The sequence below is a fragment of the Excalfactoria chinensis genome, chromosome 2 (genome assembly GCF_039878825.1).
Source record: "Excalfactoria chinensis isolate bCotChi1 chromosome 2, bCotChi1.hap2, whole genome shotgun sequence".
In the NCBI taxonomy this organism is placed as follows: domain Eukaryota; kingdom Metazoa; phylum Chordata; class Aves; order Galliformes; family Phasianidae; genus Excalfactoria; species Excalfactoria chinensis.
In genome coordinates this window covers 81,059,256-81,075,559 of record NC_092826.1, presented here as the reverse complement: position 1 = coordinate 81,075,559, position 16,304 = coordinate 81,059,256, and positions in this window count along the sequence as shown.

The following is a 16,304-nucleotide window of genomic DNA, read 5'->3' as shown; positions in this document are numbered from 1 at the left end:
TATCTGTAGAAGACTTTAATCTCTGGAACAGGTACCTTACATGATACACAGATGGTTCAAAGGCCAAATATGTTGAACACTAGGATGGTCAGACAATGATTACTTCTCAGTAAGTATCTTTTACAGTGCCTTCAGATATAGCATTATCTTACAGATCTCACTTTAGAAATATTGATAAATTTGACTATATAGATCTTTACTTACAGTTATAACTATAATTATTGCCAGATTTTGTCAGAATATTGGTTAGAGCAAAGGTCACAACCACATGTTCCTCTTTTCCATTAGAAAGCAAAGAGGAATTACCTGATAGAGATCTGGATACCTGCATGAGGATGCACCAGAGAACATCTAATCACTTTCTGTGCCAGCAGTGTCACAGACGTCATGTGGGTCATGGACTGAAGCATATATTGATACACATACTAAATAGATGCTTTTTTTTAGGCCTGTATACCAGCCTCTAAATTGTAACAGGTTTCATAATGATATTATAAGCACTGTCAATAGAAACATAAATAAATAAATAAATAAATACAAATAAAAAAGAGTACTTTCGTTCTTTCTGCCCTAACAAATGACTAAGCTAGAAATTCTGGATTAGAAATTATTGCAACACTGTTCAGCACTTAGTTAACAGGTTATCTGTGCCCACAGAAGCAGCTATCACTATATTCCTTATTCCCACCATTCCATGATGTCCTCAAATTTAACAGGATCATTTAATCCTGATTTACAGGGGAACAGGAATAATCATAGAATCATTTCCAACCAAGTATGGAAAAGACCCACAAGATCATCCAGTCCAACCATCACCAATAGTTCTTACTGAACCATGTCCCTCAACACAACATCTAAACGTTTTTTGAACACAAATGCATTTTTAACTTTTTAATTTTACACATCTTTTCCTGTTTTATTCCAAAATACAGCCAACACATACAAGGCTCCAGACACCAGTTCAGGAGCACGGTTCCTGGGTAGCTTGTGGACCCTCAAAGGTGGGGATGAAGCAGCCAGCAATAATAATACTGGATTATGCATTTTCAGAACAGTCAAGCTAAAGATTATATCTCCTCTCTTGCAATCAAGACTATGTGCTTTGTAGTTTAAAGTCTGAGTTTACCTGGACTTTGACCTTTTCAAGATGTGTGTTTTGAGAAGCAAATGTGAGCTATACAATGCACATATAGGTATACCTCTGCAGTATACAGACATGCAGAAAGCACTCAGTAACAACTCTCTTTCTAGAAACTCCTCTCCACTGTCCCCCAGTGTTCTCAGCTACCTGCTATGCTAGCATGTATTTTCCTACCAATTAGAGGGGAGCCTAGGGGTAAGTAACTAATAGCATACCACCTACGTATATCACACAACTACGCTAATTTTCAGTCTGGAGAGGAAAAGCTGTCAACAGCCATCGCTCACTAGAAAACGTTTCCCACCTTTTCTTCTTCTGCTTGGCACTGAAAATCACATCCACTCTTGCAATACCTGATATGAGCAGACTCCTCAGGACAACTGAAGCTCAGACAACCAGTGTGTAAGCAGACTGTTTGTTTTGAATTAGACAAAAACTTCCTTGAGTCATTTCTCATAAAGCAAACATATGACATTAAAGAAAACAATGAATAAGCTGCTTTGGCTTAACAAGGGTAATGAACAAATGCCAAATAGATTTTCACTGATATTCCAAAATGATTTGAAACAGGCACGCTCTGCTATGACCTGTAGTGGTAGGCTAGTGTTCACTGCTCTAAATTTATATTGTGGACTATCCTGTAATATCTACAAGCTGCTTTTCATAGTAAATATATACATATCAGCACAGACTACTTTAGTGAAGAATAATTCAGAGAGGCTTGTATGCACAGGGTTGATTTACAGAGCTGTGTTAACTCCAAAACTTCCTACCATTAGGAACTTCTGACCAGATCTGTAACATGCTTACTCTGCTTAGGCAAATTTACCAATCCTTAGCAGCACCTTATCCCACAACCCTCCCACTATGCCTGTAAGGGGTTTTCCATCTGTGGGTGAAAGAGGATTTGCATTACCCAGCTTTTCACATCTGAGCAAAAGAATTCTTTTTAAGCACTTCTCTGCTCACAGTTGGAGCTCAGGGATTCGGAGCAGAGGCACAACCTTTGAGTAGTCAAATAAAGTCCGGTGGCATGCAAATCTTACATCATGGGTCATTAGGTCGTGTGGATTAGATTATCTGATCCATGATAGAGCAGGTAGATTTTTCAGCAGTTTTTTGCTTTACCTTAAAACAACAGAAACAGGAATCAACAGATGATCTGAGATTAAATAATAATACTCTTCCCAAATGTCCCCATCCAGCAATGAAATGAATGAGTTTTAAAGACTCAAAAAATCTTTTGCCTTTATATTCAGCAAAGCAAGGACTGAGTTTATGATGAAACACTAATAGAAACAACAATAACTACTACAAAAAGAGAGATTAAAATTGTGGAAACATCTATCACTGAAGTTCTGACCCAGTTAGTTTAACTCCTGTGCCAGAGAGAAAAATTCTGTTTGTGCATAGACCCTTTGTAGATACGATTTTGAAGATGGATCTTGTGATTTAAGGAAAGGAACTTCTATGCGTGTCTACAGCTTCTCTCTTCATAGCGTCCCTTTAAAACCGTTTCTTCTGTCTCGGTATCATACACCTTGATGTGGGACCAGAACAGGAAGCTGAAATGCCAAGTGACTGGAAGAAAGACTGTGCTTGTGGGTACTCCTGACCACACCAAATGCAAAGAGTACAAAGAGCTCATTCTCTCAAGCCTCCCAAAGCCATTTCCACCCCAAAGGGCAGTACAAAAGCCTCAGATAAACATCCAGATCTTTGATTGTTTATTCAAACTGAACACTTCACAGGTTTTTGGAGACTAGCCCATCACTAGAAGGAATAAGAAACTTTCCATACCCTGAATCGGAGTGCTTTTGTCTCCTTCACGGCCATGATCAAATAACTTTTTTTTTCTCTCTCTCATTTTCGGATTTCATCCAGCAGACAGAAAAGCGCACAGCTACAATGATTCAGGTGACTTTTAGACTTTACACAGATGAACATAAACAAAACCAAACAATTTATAAGAGCAGCCCAAACAAATCACACAAAAAGCCCAGCACTATAGGTCAAATTCCATTCCTGCAACAATTTTACCCAAAACAGATGTATAACTAACCTTACAAAAACATGTAAGCCCATATTTTGGCTGCTGGTTAAGAACCTCCTGTGCAGTCTATCCGTGGCAAGGGTAGAAGTAAAATATTCCAGACAAAAAAAAAGAGTACTTATGGATAGTGAGGGACATTGAGTAAGGAAATGTATCATTTAAAAGTGATTATTCTACCTCCAGCACGCCCTCTGTCCACACCCACAATAGCTTTCTTTCTTTTTGATTATTTATTTTAAATTGATAATCAGTTTAATCCTCAACCTCTGAATTATTGCTCCATAATCCACTAGACATTCCGGTCTACTTTTAATGACTCCAAGAACCTGAGTGTGTCTCTGAATCTACCCAAAGATGTTATTTAATTCTCCTGACTCCTGCAATGGCTTCTCAATGAAAACCTTGCATTTCAAAACTTATGAGCTGGGAAGATTTATTGAGAGAGAGAGTTTATTAGGGACTTGTCCGCCAAGCACCACAGGATTAACTCTGGCCCTCCCCATACTCATAACAAACCCACTAACAGGTGTTAAGGTCTTCACGAAAAACCAAATCCACAACATGAGTAGGAGCTCATGGAAGTGTCAAGAGGCCCAACAAAGAGGGTTCTGAGGTGTGAGCAATTTGAATATGTGATTCTAAGCTGGGCCAGAGGAAAAGTCTAACTGACCTCTGAAGGTCCAGTCATATTGCCCAATGGGAAGAGAAAACAGCAATTTTTTGGAGCTAGAAGGAGTACAAATTGTCTCTGTTAATAAAGAAGAAATATAAAGGAGAAAATACTGTATCACAACTAATTAAATAATACCTACTTTTTTTCCTAAGATTAGATAATTTGAAGATAAGGGCTAGAGAGGCTTTTAGGTAAACCAAGTTGAAAGGCAGCTGTCCCAGCTCAATATGTATTGAGCTGGAGAATAAAGATCACTGAAGCATGAAAGGCATAGCATAAGAGTAGCTATGAATCTAATTACTTGAGTAATTGGATGAAAATATACCCCACCCTAGATATAAGCAACGGCATTTTTAAAGTAAACTAACACATAGGATGTCAATATGTGATAATCAAAAAATAGGTAGCATAGCTCTTGGACTCTGTAGAATCAATAGCCCTCCTTCTAGTAGGGTTGTAAATAGCTTCATTTGTATGGGTCTCTATATCATCCTTTAACCACCTTCACCCAGCCCCCTATTAGAAATAAATCCAAACTGAATCCACCTTCACCGTGCTGAGCTGGCACTCAATACACTGTCCTGCTTTCCCAAAGTGTGGATCTTACCACAAATCCACATGCCCACTGGCACCCCAGCACATGGGGCCTTGGGTCTCTTCCAGGAGGGTGGGAAGGTAGCAAGATCTTCCATCTCTGTTCACTTTCACTGCTGACCATGTAATTTCTGTTAAAGCTTTTGTTAAATGCCACAGTTTGTTAGTTAAAAAAATCAAATATATTATTATTTGCTTCTCCGTCTCTGATTCTGTTCAAGACACATTACTCACACAGCATATCTGCAGCCAAACGGCATCACCAAACAGCTGAGGTAAAAGATTCCTCTCTGATTCTTGTGCCATCATTTCACACTTCTTTCCTTTCCCTCTTCTTGATTTTATTGTAACTTATTTATGAGGGGGGATAGCAAGGGGGTAAGGGAAGGGTTTAGCTGGGGATGGTCTGAATTGGTAAGGGCCAGAGGTTTTAAATGATCGTCTCCTAAATGATTTATGCATGCTAAGTTTCATAAGGAAAAAAGAAAATAAATGTTTCACGCTTCTCCAAGTGGCACAAAAGCACAAGCCCAGTTCTCTTGAGTAACAAAGATTGTTTCTGAGCAGCTTTTCCCGAGGCACTGAGTGATGTAAAGGATGATTGGCAGATTGCGTGGCTCTGAATAAATGAATAGCATACATATGTTCTTCAACTCCCCCTCCCCCCCACCCTCCAAGCCCCCCACCTCCGTGAGGGTTTCAGTCTTGTTTCAGAGAATGCACTTGCAGAGCAGCACCTGTGGTTTGCTGGATCTTTCAAGAGCTGGGACCTGGCTGCCTGACAATCCCATGGCTAAGGGCTCGCTTAATAAATGCTTCCAAGTCAAAAAGCCATTTTTATTTGGCTCGTTTCGGGCGCAGCGAGTCCGAGGGCTCGATCCGCACTCTCACACTGCCATCTACTGGCGCTCCGGCCACCTCCAGCTCCGCAGGGGGAAGAGCAGGAAACCATCCTGCTCTGACAGAACGGACAGGTTTGGGTCTCCTATTACTAAGGGCTGATGGCTGTATATTTGAGCAAAGACAAGCTGGACACACTTTCTGTGCAACCTCATATATGCGGCTCATAAAGAAGAAACTCATGTTGTTTGAATTCGTGTTTTGTGTTTTTCTTTTTTTTTCAAGGAAAACAAAGTTACCATTGTCGTTTGGAAAGGAGTAAAAACTAATAGTACCCAGAAAAGAGACAATTATCTCTGATCAGCTGGCCAGAGGTCTTTGCTTGATGGTGTTAATGACGGTATTAAAACTTGCTGACGGTGTCTAACTGGGATAGCATAGCACCCTGCCTTATATCTAGCCCTAATCAGCTCTGACGGTTCACATGGGGTTTAGTAAATAGACGGTTGCCAAAGAATCATTTCCACTTATTGTCAAACGCTATTGTGGACTGTATTTGCTTTTTAAAGACTATTATTGATCTGCGGTTGCACAGTGGCCATCTATTTCATTTATTCCCTACGATCCTAACAACGGTGTCACAAGTTCCTGGTTTAATGGAATCAGATCGTTTGGACAGCTGCCAGTTCCACGTGGGCTATCTTAACTTTAAGCAGGCTGGAACTGCTGCCACATTGTCCCTCCCTCAACATGACTTATTAATAGCACTCAAAACCTGCTTGATCCTATCGCCCTCTAAAGTCAGTGTTGTGTTCTGAAGTTCAGAGGTACAGGTATGCTAACTCCTGATCTTGGAACAACAGATATGAATCAAGCCATTAGTAACACATGAATCAAGGCATACAAATACAGAAGAAAAATCAGAACATCTTCCATGGTGTCATTGTCATGGTTACTTTCTTGACTTTTGCAGAGTTGAAGGATCAGAACTTACAGATAGCATTTGAATTCACAGTGAAGAACCAGCCGTGACTTCTGAATAGAATTTGGCTTTCAAGATGCTAACAGACCTTACCTCTGTGTGAGGAAGGTTTCCTTCATGCAGCTGTTTACAGGGAAAAAACTTAGGACCCAGTACTCTGTTTGGCTGATCAGAACACAGAATTGAATCATCTTCGCATGAAAAGGGAAGCTTTAACATTATACGTTCCCTTTGGCTGAATACCATAGAATACTGCTATGTCTCTGGTAAAGAGACACCAAATTATTCTGACCATCAAATTATCTCGACAGGTCCAGTAGAACTGTAAGGCTCACAAACTGAAAAACTTAGAAAAATTTCAGCTATCAGGTTGGAAGATAACAATATTTGATATTATACAATTTTGGTGACCAGTCAAGAAAGCCTAAGACTTGCATTTCATCTAATGACAACAGGAAACACTCTGGCAGTGATTCACAGGCTAAAACTTGTCTGTGAATAAACCTACTTAGTCTCCAGGTAAGACCAAAAAAGGAAGAAGAAAAAGGCAAACTTAAGGGGAAAGATTCTTCAGCCAACTTCAGCTGTGCTATCTCTGCAAGAGCTCTGAAGAGCTAGGGGCTCTGCAATTAACTTGTATTAAGTTAAAAAATCTCCTGTTAGTAAAAGTCTCACTGACATCAGTCTGTATTCTTAGTCACAGGGATATACCAAAACTACCCACTCATGAAGCCACATTGCCCCGTCCTTAACAACTCCAAATTTCTTAACATTGATTCCTGAACTCAGCACCTCCAGAACTGGGCTCCACAAATACCAAACCAGACAAATTTCAACTCCAAATAAGTCTGGAAATCCCTAGACTATTCTATTAGACCCACTACAGTGGCCTACTTGGCTTGTTTTTTTTGCCTGTTTCTGTGTGCAGTCAGCACAGCTGATCAATAAGATAGAAAAGGGTAAGAAACTGTAAAATCTCTCTTACTCATCTTTCTAAGCGGTGATGCATCTATCCAGAGTGGTTGTGCATGGGAAATGAAGACCCTCAGGAGTAACCCCTAGTCCTTAAGGCATGTGGACAACAGGCTCAAAATGACTGGTATAAAGAGAACGTTGTTTGCCAATTCTGTTTTAAAGCAAACCTGGACATAACTTACCCACACTGCAACCAGATCCTGCTCTGCCTGCTCAGCACCATGGGAAACCCCACTTTAGAAATCCTTGTTTTCAAATTGTCAAGACTCTTATAAAATGGGCTTTGTAAGATTTATCAGCAATTATTTTAACCTCATCACTGTGAATGATTCTGATTGTTTAATTAATTTGTTACAAAGCTCAATATAGAAAATAATTCAACCCACAACTCATAATAGAAGTAATCAGTAGAGAAATGGATGACATTTTATACTGCCTCACTAAATACATTTATTTTTGCTAAGATACAGCACTGCATACCTCCCTATAGTGCACTCCTTCTGAGAGCCTGCTAATAGAAACATCATAATGAGGTTTTTCTCCAGTGCTGAATTTCGAAATAGTATCTTTTTACCTACACCAATCGTTTTAGCTGTAGATCACAAGATCAAGCCCAAATTACTAGAAAGTAATCCTATCAGTGGCTGAAGACCTGTCACTGCAATCAGTGGTAAGTCTTCTGGTCTGGATAATGGACATATCAAGGTTATCAAGCCATACCACCAACCATCCCTGCTTTATCATAGTATCATAGCATCATAGTATCATAGTATCGTGCGAGTTGGAAGGGACCTTAGAGATCATCGAGTCCAACTCCCGGGATTCGAGCCCTTCTGAGTAGCAGAGCGGCATTTCTGCCACTTGCGCCACAGGGGGGATTCGAACCCCAGGCCTCTGGTGTTGCAAGCAGCAATTCTACCACTGCGCCACTGGAGGCTTTAGACTTTTTTTTGTCCCTACAAATAACAGTAAAACATATGGAGACTGTATTCCTATGGATTAGTACTCATGGCTGGATTCTCTAATGAACCATCAAAGTGCATGGACCTCACATTCAAGACTTCTCTCACTTGGGCAGATTCTTCGGTCTAACAAGGAGCAAGCTCAGCTTGCATCCACTTTGTCAGTTGACAAACTCTCTCTCTTCTGAAGCTTGTGGCTATTTCACTCCTTCAGAACTGCTGAACTCTGACAGATTTGGCTAAAGCTGTCCAAGAGTTTGGACACCATTTGTATTGCCAGAAAGACAAACATGTTCACATACAGACACTGTGGATGGATTAGCCTCTCTTCCCTAGGAAATTGGTATGAACTTGTTTCATTCAAGTGGGTGGCTCTTGCTTTTAGCATCAACAAAATTAGATCTACTTGAACAAAACACAACTTGTTTTAAAATACGCATCTCAGCACTGCAGTGCATCTGGGCTGATAGTTTTTAAGTCACTGACAAGAATTCACTGTATTTTTTCCAATCTATTTCAATTACACTTTTATAATGGCAGAGTAATGGCAAGATTAGTTCATTTTGTCATGATTGAAACTTGATTAACATATTAAATAACCTTTGTACAGTAATTAATTCTATTAAACGTAATGCTCAATACATTCTTCTGCTCCTTTTCTGTAGACTTCTAATGAAATAGCTACAATCATGAGCACAGTTACATTTCTGCAGTGCTTTTAGGATCTAACATGAAGTTTCACCACAGACCATATACTGAAAGGTATGATCATGATAGGCCATTTGGGAAGACTTTTTCTTTTGGAAGAATTTTGCAGATGACTTACAATATAAACACAAATCAATATATGATTTAAGGGAGAAATTCCAAACATTCCCTATGCAATCTGAGCACTATGAGGATACAAGATTTATATTTATATACTTCAGTGGGAACAGTGTGAAGCTGAATTTTAAAAACCTTCCAGTTCCATTACATAAAGTGGCACTGTAGTATTTTACAGGATGCATACACAAAAACCTAATAATACTGATTTGTCGCTATTTCATAACTATGGATAACTTCAGGCAAGACTTCTAAAGAGTGGTTAAAAATCTTTTAGTGTCTACATCTTGCGGAGACTTTTTATTCCTTTGGAAACACTTTAAAACATCTAGCTTCCTCTGTCATGAGCACCCACAGAAACTCAGACATCTGTAGCCTGATTTTCCTGCGTTCCAAACACGCTCTTGAAATCCAAAATGAGAGCAGCAGTCACTTCAAGCCAACCCATTTATGCCAGATTTTCGGCCAACTTTTAAATACAACTGGGTTGTTTTTTCTTTTGTGTGTACAAAGACATGTGGAAAGAATTGAAATGATTAAGAAATGGATTTTCAAAATCTGACTATCCATTTCAAGACACGCTTCAAGCTAGCAATGGGTGATGAAACAAATGCTCAAACTTGAAATAAGTAATAGCTGTATATGCTGCATGCAAAGACAAAATTGCAGTTCAAGAAGAGGTATAATAAAGATTATTATATAAAGATAATAAAGAGGCACAATAAAGATTTTACGTTCTTCTCCACCCTGGTTGCATGGCTCTTCCCAAAACTCTACTTTGCTCTTTTCCCAAAACTCTACTCTAAGGGAGGAAAGTAAACTTCAGTTTTGTTTTACGTAGTACCTTTCCTGCTGGTCTCATCCACATAACAGAGACTGATGAAGAACAGTTGCAGTCAGAATGTCAGAGAGCAGTGAGGGCTGACTGATCCCTTAGGCACACAGGAACAGCAGCAAAGGATGACAACACAGCCAGCAGGTCAACACCTCATCAGGAAGAGCATGTCCTACTGCCCACAGGCAAGGCAAGCAGTGCAGGCCCAGAGTTGGTGGCCAGGTTCAACCAAAAGATCATCAAGTTTGAAATTATGATGCATATCAGATGTCAAGCCAGTAGGTCAACTCACAGGTCAGGATCAGGTCCTGTGATGTTATTCAGTGCTGGAAACTGCCCAGTGGTCACACAGAATGTCCGTAGTTACAAGACTAGTCCAAAATCAAGCTGGGAAGTCAGCTTGTGGGTAGAGTCCAGATCAATGGTGCCCTTGGCCAGACACAGCAATAATTATAGTTGATCTGGGAATAAGCGCATCTACAATACAGCTCAGGCAGAAACTGAAGGACCAAAGCTGAGTTTAAATAGACCATCAAAGCTCATGTGTAGTGGTTAATGGACAGAAACCAGAGATGAGGTCGGTCAAAGCACAGAATAAACAGGTTCTAGGCTATTTTTTGGGAAGGAACAGAATGCCAAACCTTTTAACAAAAAACTTAGGAATGAAGAGCAAATGAATGAACATTGCTCCCAGGCAGGACAAACATGCACACAGTACATCACATCAACTACACGTATACATCTGCCCTCTCCAAAATGATGGCATTTCGCTTATCAGCAGAACAGCACCTTGTTTTCTCCCCATGCACCAGACAGTGATGACTGGTCATTCTTCAGTCTCGTCATTTGCTGCTCAGAATTCCAAGTGTAAGAGACAAAGAGGTCCTCCACAGCAGCTAGGCCACCCATGCCTTAAAGCAGAAACTTGCCCTCAAAACACCCTTTCACTCCAGCATTCCCAACCAGTACAGCTTATGCCCTATCATATCACCAGGGCGTGTCCAACAAGAAGGTCCCCCTTCTGTCCCGCCACTGTGCCTTCCTGTGTTCCCTATATAATCAGATACCTTTCCTCCCATCACATGATACAAGAATGGCCATTGCACACACTGGGACTTGAGGATGTGGAGAGATCTGTCTGTGTGGGATGTAATCATGCTGAATATTTTCATACAGAAATGTAAACGTCAGCAACAAGTATCTTTGTCAGCTTTCCAAGCAATGAACAATATGCTCATTCATGGAGAAAAGGGATTGTTTCTGAACACGATCTCTGCCTTCAGGCTTCAGGACAATGCCTTTTTAGTGGTCTCCATGCAAACTTTGGTTGAAATTATATTACTAATTGGCAGGATTTTTTAATTAGAGCACCAAATGGCAACCTTAATGCACAGGATATACAGTCATTGGTTTTTACTTTGAATTTCTTTTATTATAAAAAGTAAGAAAATAGTCAGCAAAAGGAGGAACTGGTTACTACAAAAGCATAATAATACTTCAATCACTAAATATAAACACAGTAATTAATCAATTAATGTAGTTCACATACATCAATAGAGAACTATAGCGTATAGTATGAAGTCAGCACAGCCTTTTTAAAATCATTTTGTGAATGATCTAATGTTGTAACACACTCAATCTACAGCATATTTAAAGCAGTATATAAGCAAATCCGCACTAACAAAGAAAACAGAAAAAAGGCAATTGTTTCTGGTGAACTTCAGAGACTTTGATATTTATTGTGGAATAAAAATGTAAGTTTCCACAGTCGGAGTTTAATCAGAAAAGTGAATCCTTTAAAACAAGGACCTTTAGAATTAATTACATACTAATGCCCGCATGACTTTAGCACATGCTTACAACTAACCATTACCTTGAATGTGTTTGGCAGTAAGAAATGCATTTTACTGAATTTAGGAATAATTTAAAATGGTCACAAAGACTCTTCAATATTTTTTATAAGAAGCTTTATTATAAATGGTATTTTTAGGAATCATGAAGTACTACTAAGGAAGCACTTTCAGACCCTCTGATGAACTGCTTCATGTCTAACTATTCCTTGCTATCCTTTGCATTTTGAGTATACAGTTCCCGGTCATTTCTTCATCACTACATTTGCACATATACATGGACACTTATTAATGAATTTATTTTTGCCCTCATCTGTAAAAGCTAAACTTCATGAAAATTCAACTCACCTCAAAAGTCTGAATCCACACCCTCAGTCTCTGAGCTCCAAAATCAGAATGGACAACTAAATACATCTTTTAAGGGTCTCAGAGTTTCCTCTGCCTACAGAAGGGCTAAATGGACTTTTTCTTTTTTTCAACTTACAATCTGGAGAACGTAAATACAGAACAAGATGCATTGTACTGAATTTAACAACAACAACAACAAAAAGTTGTTAGCACTCCATCTGTGGTAACAGCTTATGCTTCAAGTGAAACTGCAAGTCCACCACTAGATCCCTATTCATAGACTCAAATTGCAAGACCATGGAAATAACTTACTTGATTCCTTGGGAAAAAAAAAAATTAAATGGAATCAGTGTTTTGTTATCTTTAATCATGTTCCTTAAATTAAAAGCAACATTTTTTTCTTATTCCATAATTGGGTTTGCAGTTGAAAAAGGATCATGGTGTTTATGATTCTGAACACTGCTTAGACTTTATAATCTCATCTGAAGACCTCCCCTGATGTTGTGTGTGTCGCTGTGTGGCATTGATTTCAGAATAAGCTTCTAAGTAAAGGTGTGATCTGTTATGTAGACAGGCTCACTGCACGTTCTTATATCTGAAACATCCCTGGAGGCTTTTACCATTTCTCAATGTCATAGATGTTAATCTTTATGAAGCTGAAATTCAAAATTACTGAACATATAGTATCTCGGTTACCTCAAGTACCACACACAATAATTACAAGAAAGAATCCTATAATCCAAAATAAAAGATGCATACAGGGGATAGTCCACAAGATACTGAGGTCATATCTCATTTTAAAAAGTTGTAGTCTGAGATCACAAATTCATTAATTTACTACAACTTTACTCTCAAAATTCCTTCTTGGAAAGAAAAATGTTAGTAATTTATTCCATAATGACTGCAAAAATCATTTTAAATCCTGAACATGTTCCCATCTTAATGTGTTGTATTGATATTTCTTTAAATGATTTTAGAAGTTATAATAGAACAAGCTTGTTAAAATAAAAGTGCATATGATGAAGCCAAACAAAAGTCTTCATGTTTTTTATTACAGTCCAAAGAGTGAAATCTTAATGCTTCAAATGTATACCAGCAAGAGGGATAGGAACCTGCTTAGGCAGGAAGAAGAGATGCTGACTATTGACAGGTATTGGCTTGTAAACTCATACTCTCCAAACACATATGACAACATCCCTGTATTCCAAACTTACCCCAAAGTTCTGTAGCATTCCTACAGTGATGAGGGTAAACTACTAACCTGAACTGAAATGCAAAATGTAGCCACCTGTGCAGGGACCCTAACTAATCACACTACTTTTGTAGTGAAATTAGATTACATCTTGTTCATTCCACTGCAGAAAATAATGAAAAATAAAGAGGTTTTAAAAGCTGATGTCAATCATACAAACAGTAAAACTCGATGAGCTTAAGTTGAAGGGGAAAAAAAAAAAAAAAAAAAAGGATAAAAAGGAAGTTGCAGAGCTTTATAGTCTTTAGTAAACGCCACAAGATTCTGGGTTTCACTGACATTTGTGTCATAGACAGGAAAAGCAATTTAAGAAGCCACTGAAACTTAGATTCAATTAGCTACTAGTATATATTCTCACAAGAGATGAGTTAGGTACTTAGGCAGGTGCTTAAAGTACCTTGCTCAGTCAGCACAAATGAAGGCACTTTGTGTGCATCTTTTTCTTTTTGGGTCATCACATTTCAGAGGAAGGAACTTTTGTTGTTTCCTTTCCAGCATTTTCTTTATAAACCACCTAGTACAAAAGTTTACATTATTTAGATGTCTCCAGTCCTCATCATAAAATAAAAATGGTTACTTAGCACACGCTGCATATTCTCTTTACCAGAATTCTCTATATTTTTACAAGCCTCATCCTTATATGTTTAGTGTTTGTCCCTTGTTAATTCTGTTAAAGTCCAACAAGTGAGTGATAAATTTACTCATATCAAATCACAATCCCACTTTGATGTGTCAACCTTAATCCAGACTTGAATCACAGGTTTGGACAGGGGTCTCATTCAAAGTCCCTGTTGTGCAGCTCACAGCATGGACACAAGTCATCTCCATGTTCAGCACAGCAGGGAGGAAGTAAGGCCATTACTGCCCTGGTGTAGGTCTCAAATAGCTTTCTCATACAACACATACTGTTTTCATATTTGAGGCCTCAAGGAACAGAGCCAAGTCCCTTTTGAAAAATAACCTCTTCCAGTCTTCAGGTAATATCATTAAGAACACTACCAAGATGAACCCTCCTCTTGTAAAGGCAGTGGTAGTCTGCCCTGCTATCCAACAACCAGGTCCAGTCCCACCTAATATAAAACCACTGATTTGATTTTGACCCCTGTGTTGAACATGATTTTTCTTATGGTCTGATGCTGCCTTCATAATATACTTCCTATACAGCAAGCAACTTCTTCCACTAGCTCAGTTACCAGTCTCAGCATATAGTTCATGTAAAAGTCATTACAGTAATGTAATTTCTAGTACTTGCATTTTCACTATAGCAAACTCTCACAGGGATCAGACCCACTTATGGTCTTAACTAAAACTAGCCATCTGACTTAATTAACATTTAGAATTCATCAAACCTTGCAAGGCTCATACTGGGCTCTGGAGCAGCTTGGCAGTACTCACAATGGACTCCTGCTGGGTCTGTATATCCGGTAGCAGCGTTATACCACCAGCCGACACACTTGGTGTGAAGGGAGAGGAAGAATGAAACTGAAGAATCAGTTTCACAATATCTCCACATCACGTATAACATATCATGCAGTACAGAAGGCACACAGCGGACAGGATGCAGAAATCCTAAGAGTAGCAGTAGTCAAAAGAAACATACAAGTCCCATGTAAATCTACTGCATGGATTCTAACCCAGCAACAGTTTTGTCTTCCTTTATACACTTTTTGTGTAAGTAACAAATAAGTTCAGAATCTACTTCTCTCTGTGTATAGACCTACGCACAGATACATTCATTATAATAACAAAAACATTGTTTTATCTGAAGAAACCATACACCATTTATTAACTTATTTACTCATTTTGCCATGATTAGGAGTGAGGAAAACAGACAGAATTAGATTTGGGCAGTCCAGAGTACCTAGATTTTCAAGGACTTAGGTTCCATGATTGGGAAAAAAGAAGTCAGATGGATGGCTTATGCTCACAGTGTTTACTGCTTCAGTGAATCCTACATTTTTTCATGACCTTTTCAAAGCATATTCTTTTCACACAAGCATTTCTTCCTTCTCTGTCCCTGAGTAGCACCCAAGAACAATAAGAACCTCAAGAGGTATAATAAGGCTTTGAAACACTTAAGTGGGTTGGTTAATTAGACTTTTTGACTTCAAGGGTTTGCGTGTTGTTTTTTTTTTCTGTATTACGCAAAAAATGCACCTGAATTAATAAATCCTCTTCATTAAGCACTATCAATCTGAAGACTCCAGGATTGTCAAGATACAAAGCCTGTACATTCTTTTCACTGTATAGCAGTTGCTGTAGGCACTGAGAAGGGAAGATGCAAGCGCATGTGGAAAGGGAAAAGAACTGAATTCTGGCAGAGGTCTTTCCTCAGAGAATATTAATTTCCTACGGGACAAACAACAGATTTGGTGGCAGTAGAAATTTGACAACTCTATCTATCAATCCAACCAAGTTTATCATGAGGTTTAAGTGTTTCTTAACTGTCAAACTAAAACATGAACCTAGAAATAATAAACTACATTCTGAAGTATCTTCCAGAAAGCACATGGGGGGAAAAAAAAGGATAGAAAAGATGACTTCCAAACCATAAATAATATTTTTGCAGTCATGCTTGCATCCTTATTCCTGAAACCAATTTAGAAAACAATTGGACAGGGCACCCTGGGAATAAAGAATCATTTGCCATTAGACTTTAATGTGTGATTACTTAGTAATGTAATTGAAAGCATGACTGTAGTGTATTGCCAGCTTTCTATTGCCAGGAGATTACATCATAAATGATACAGAGTATTTCAAATCATTTTTTTATTCCATATTTGTTGTGACAAGAAGTTTTACTTAATATTTAAATTTATTTTTCTTTCTCAAATACTGCAGGATTAAGGATCTGCGGGAAAGGAAGGATGGGAGAGACAGCTCACAGTATGTCATGTTTTCCTCATGTTATTCATAAAATAACTAATTGCCATGATTACACTGGGAGATTTGTGGTGGAGGCTGGTGATGCCTG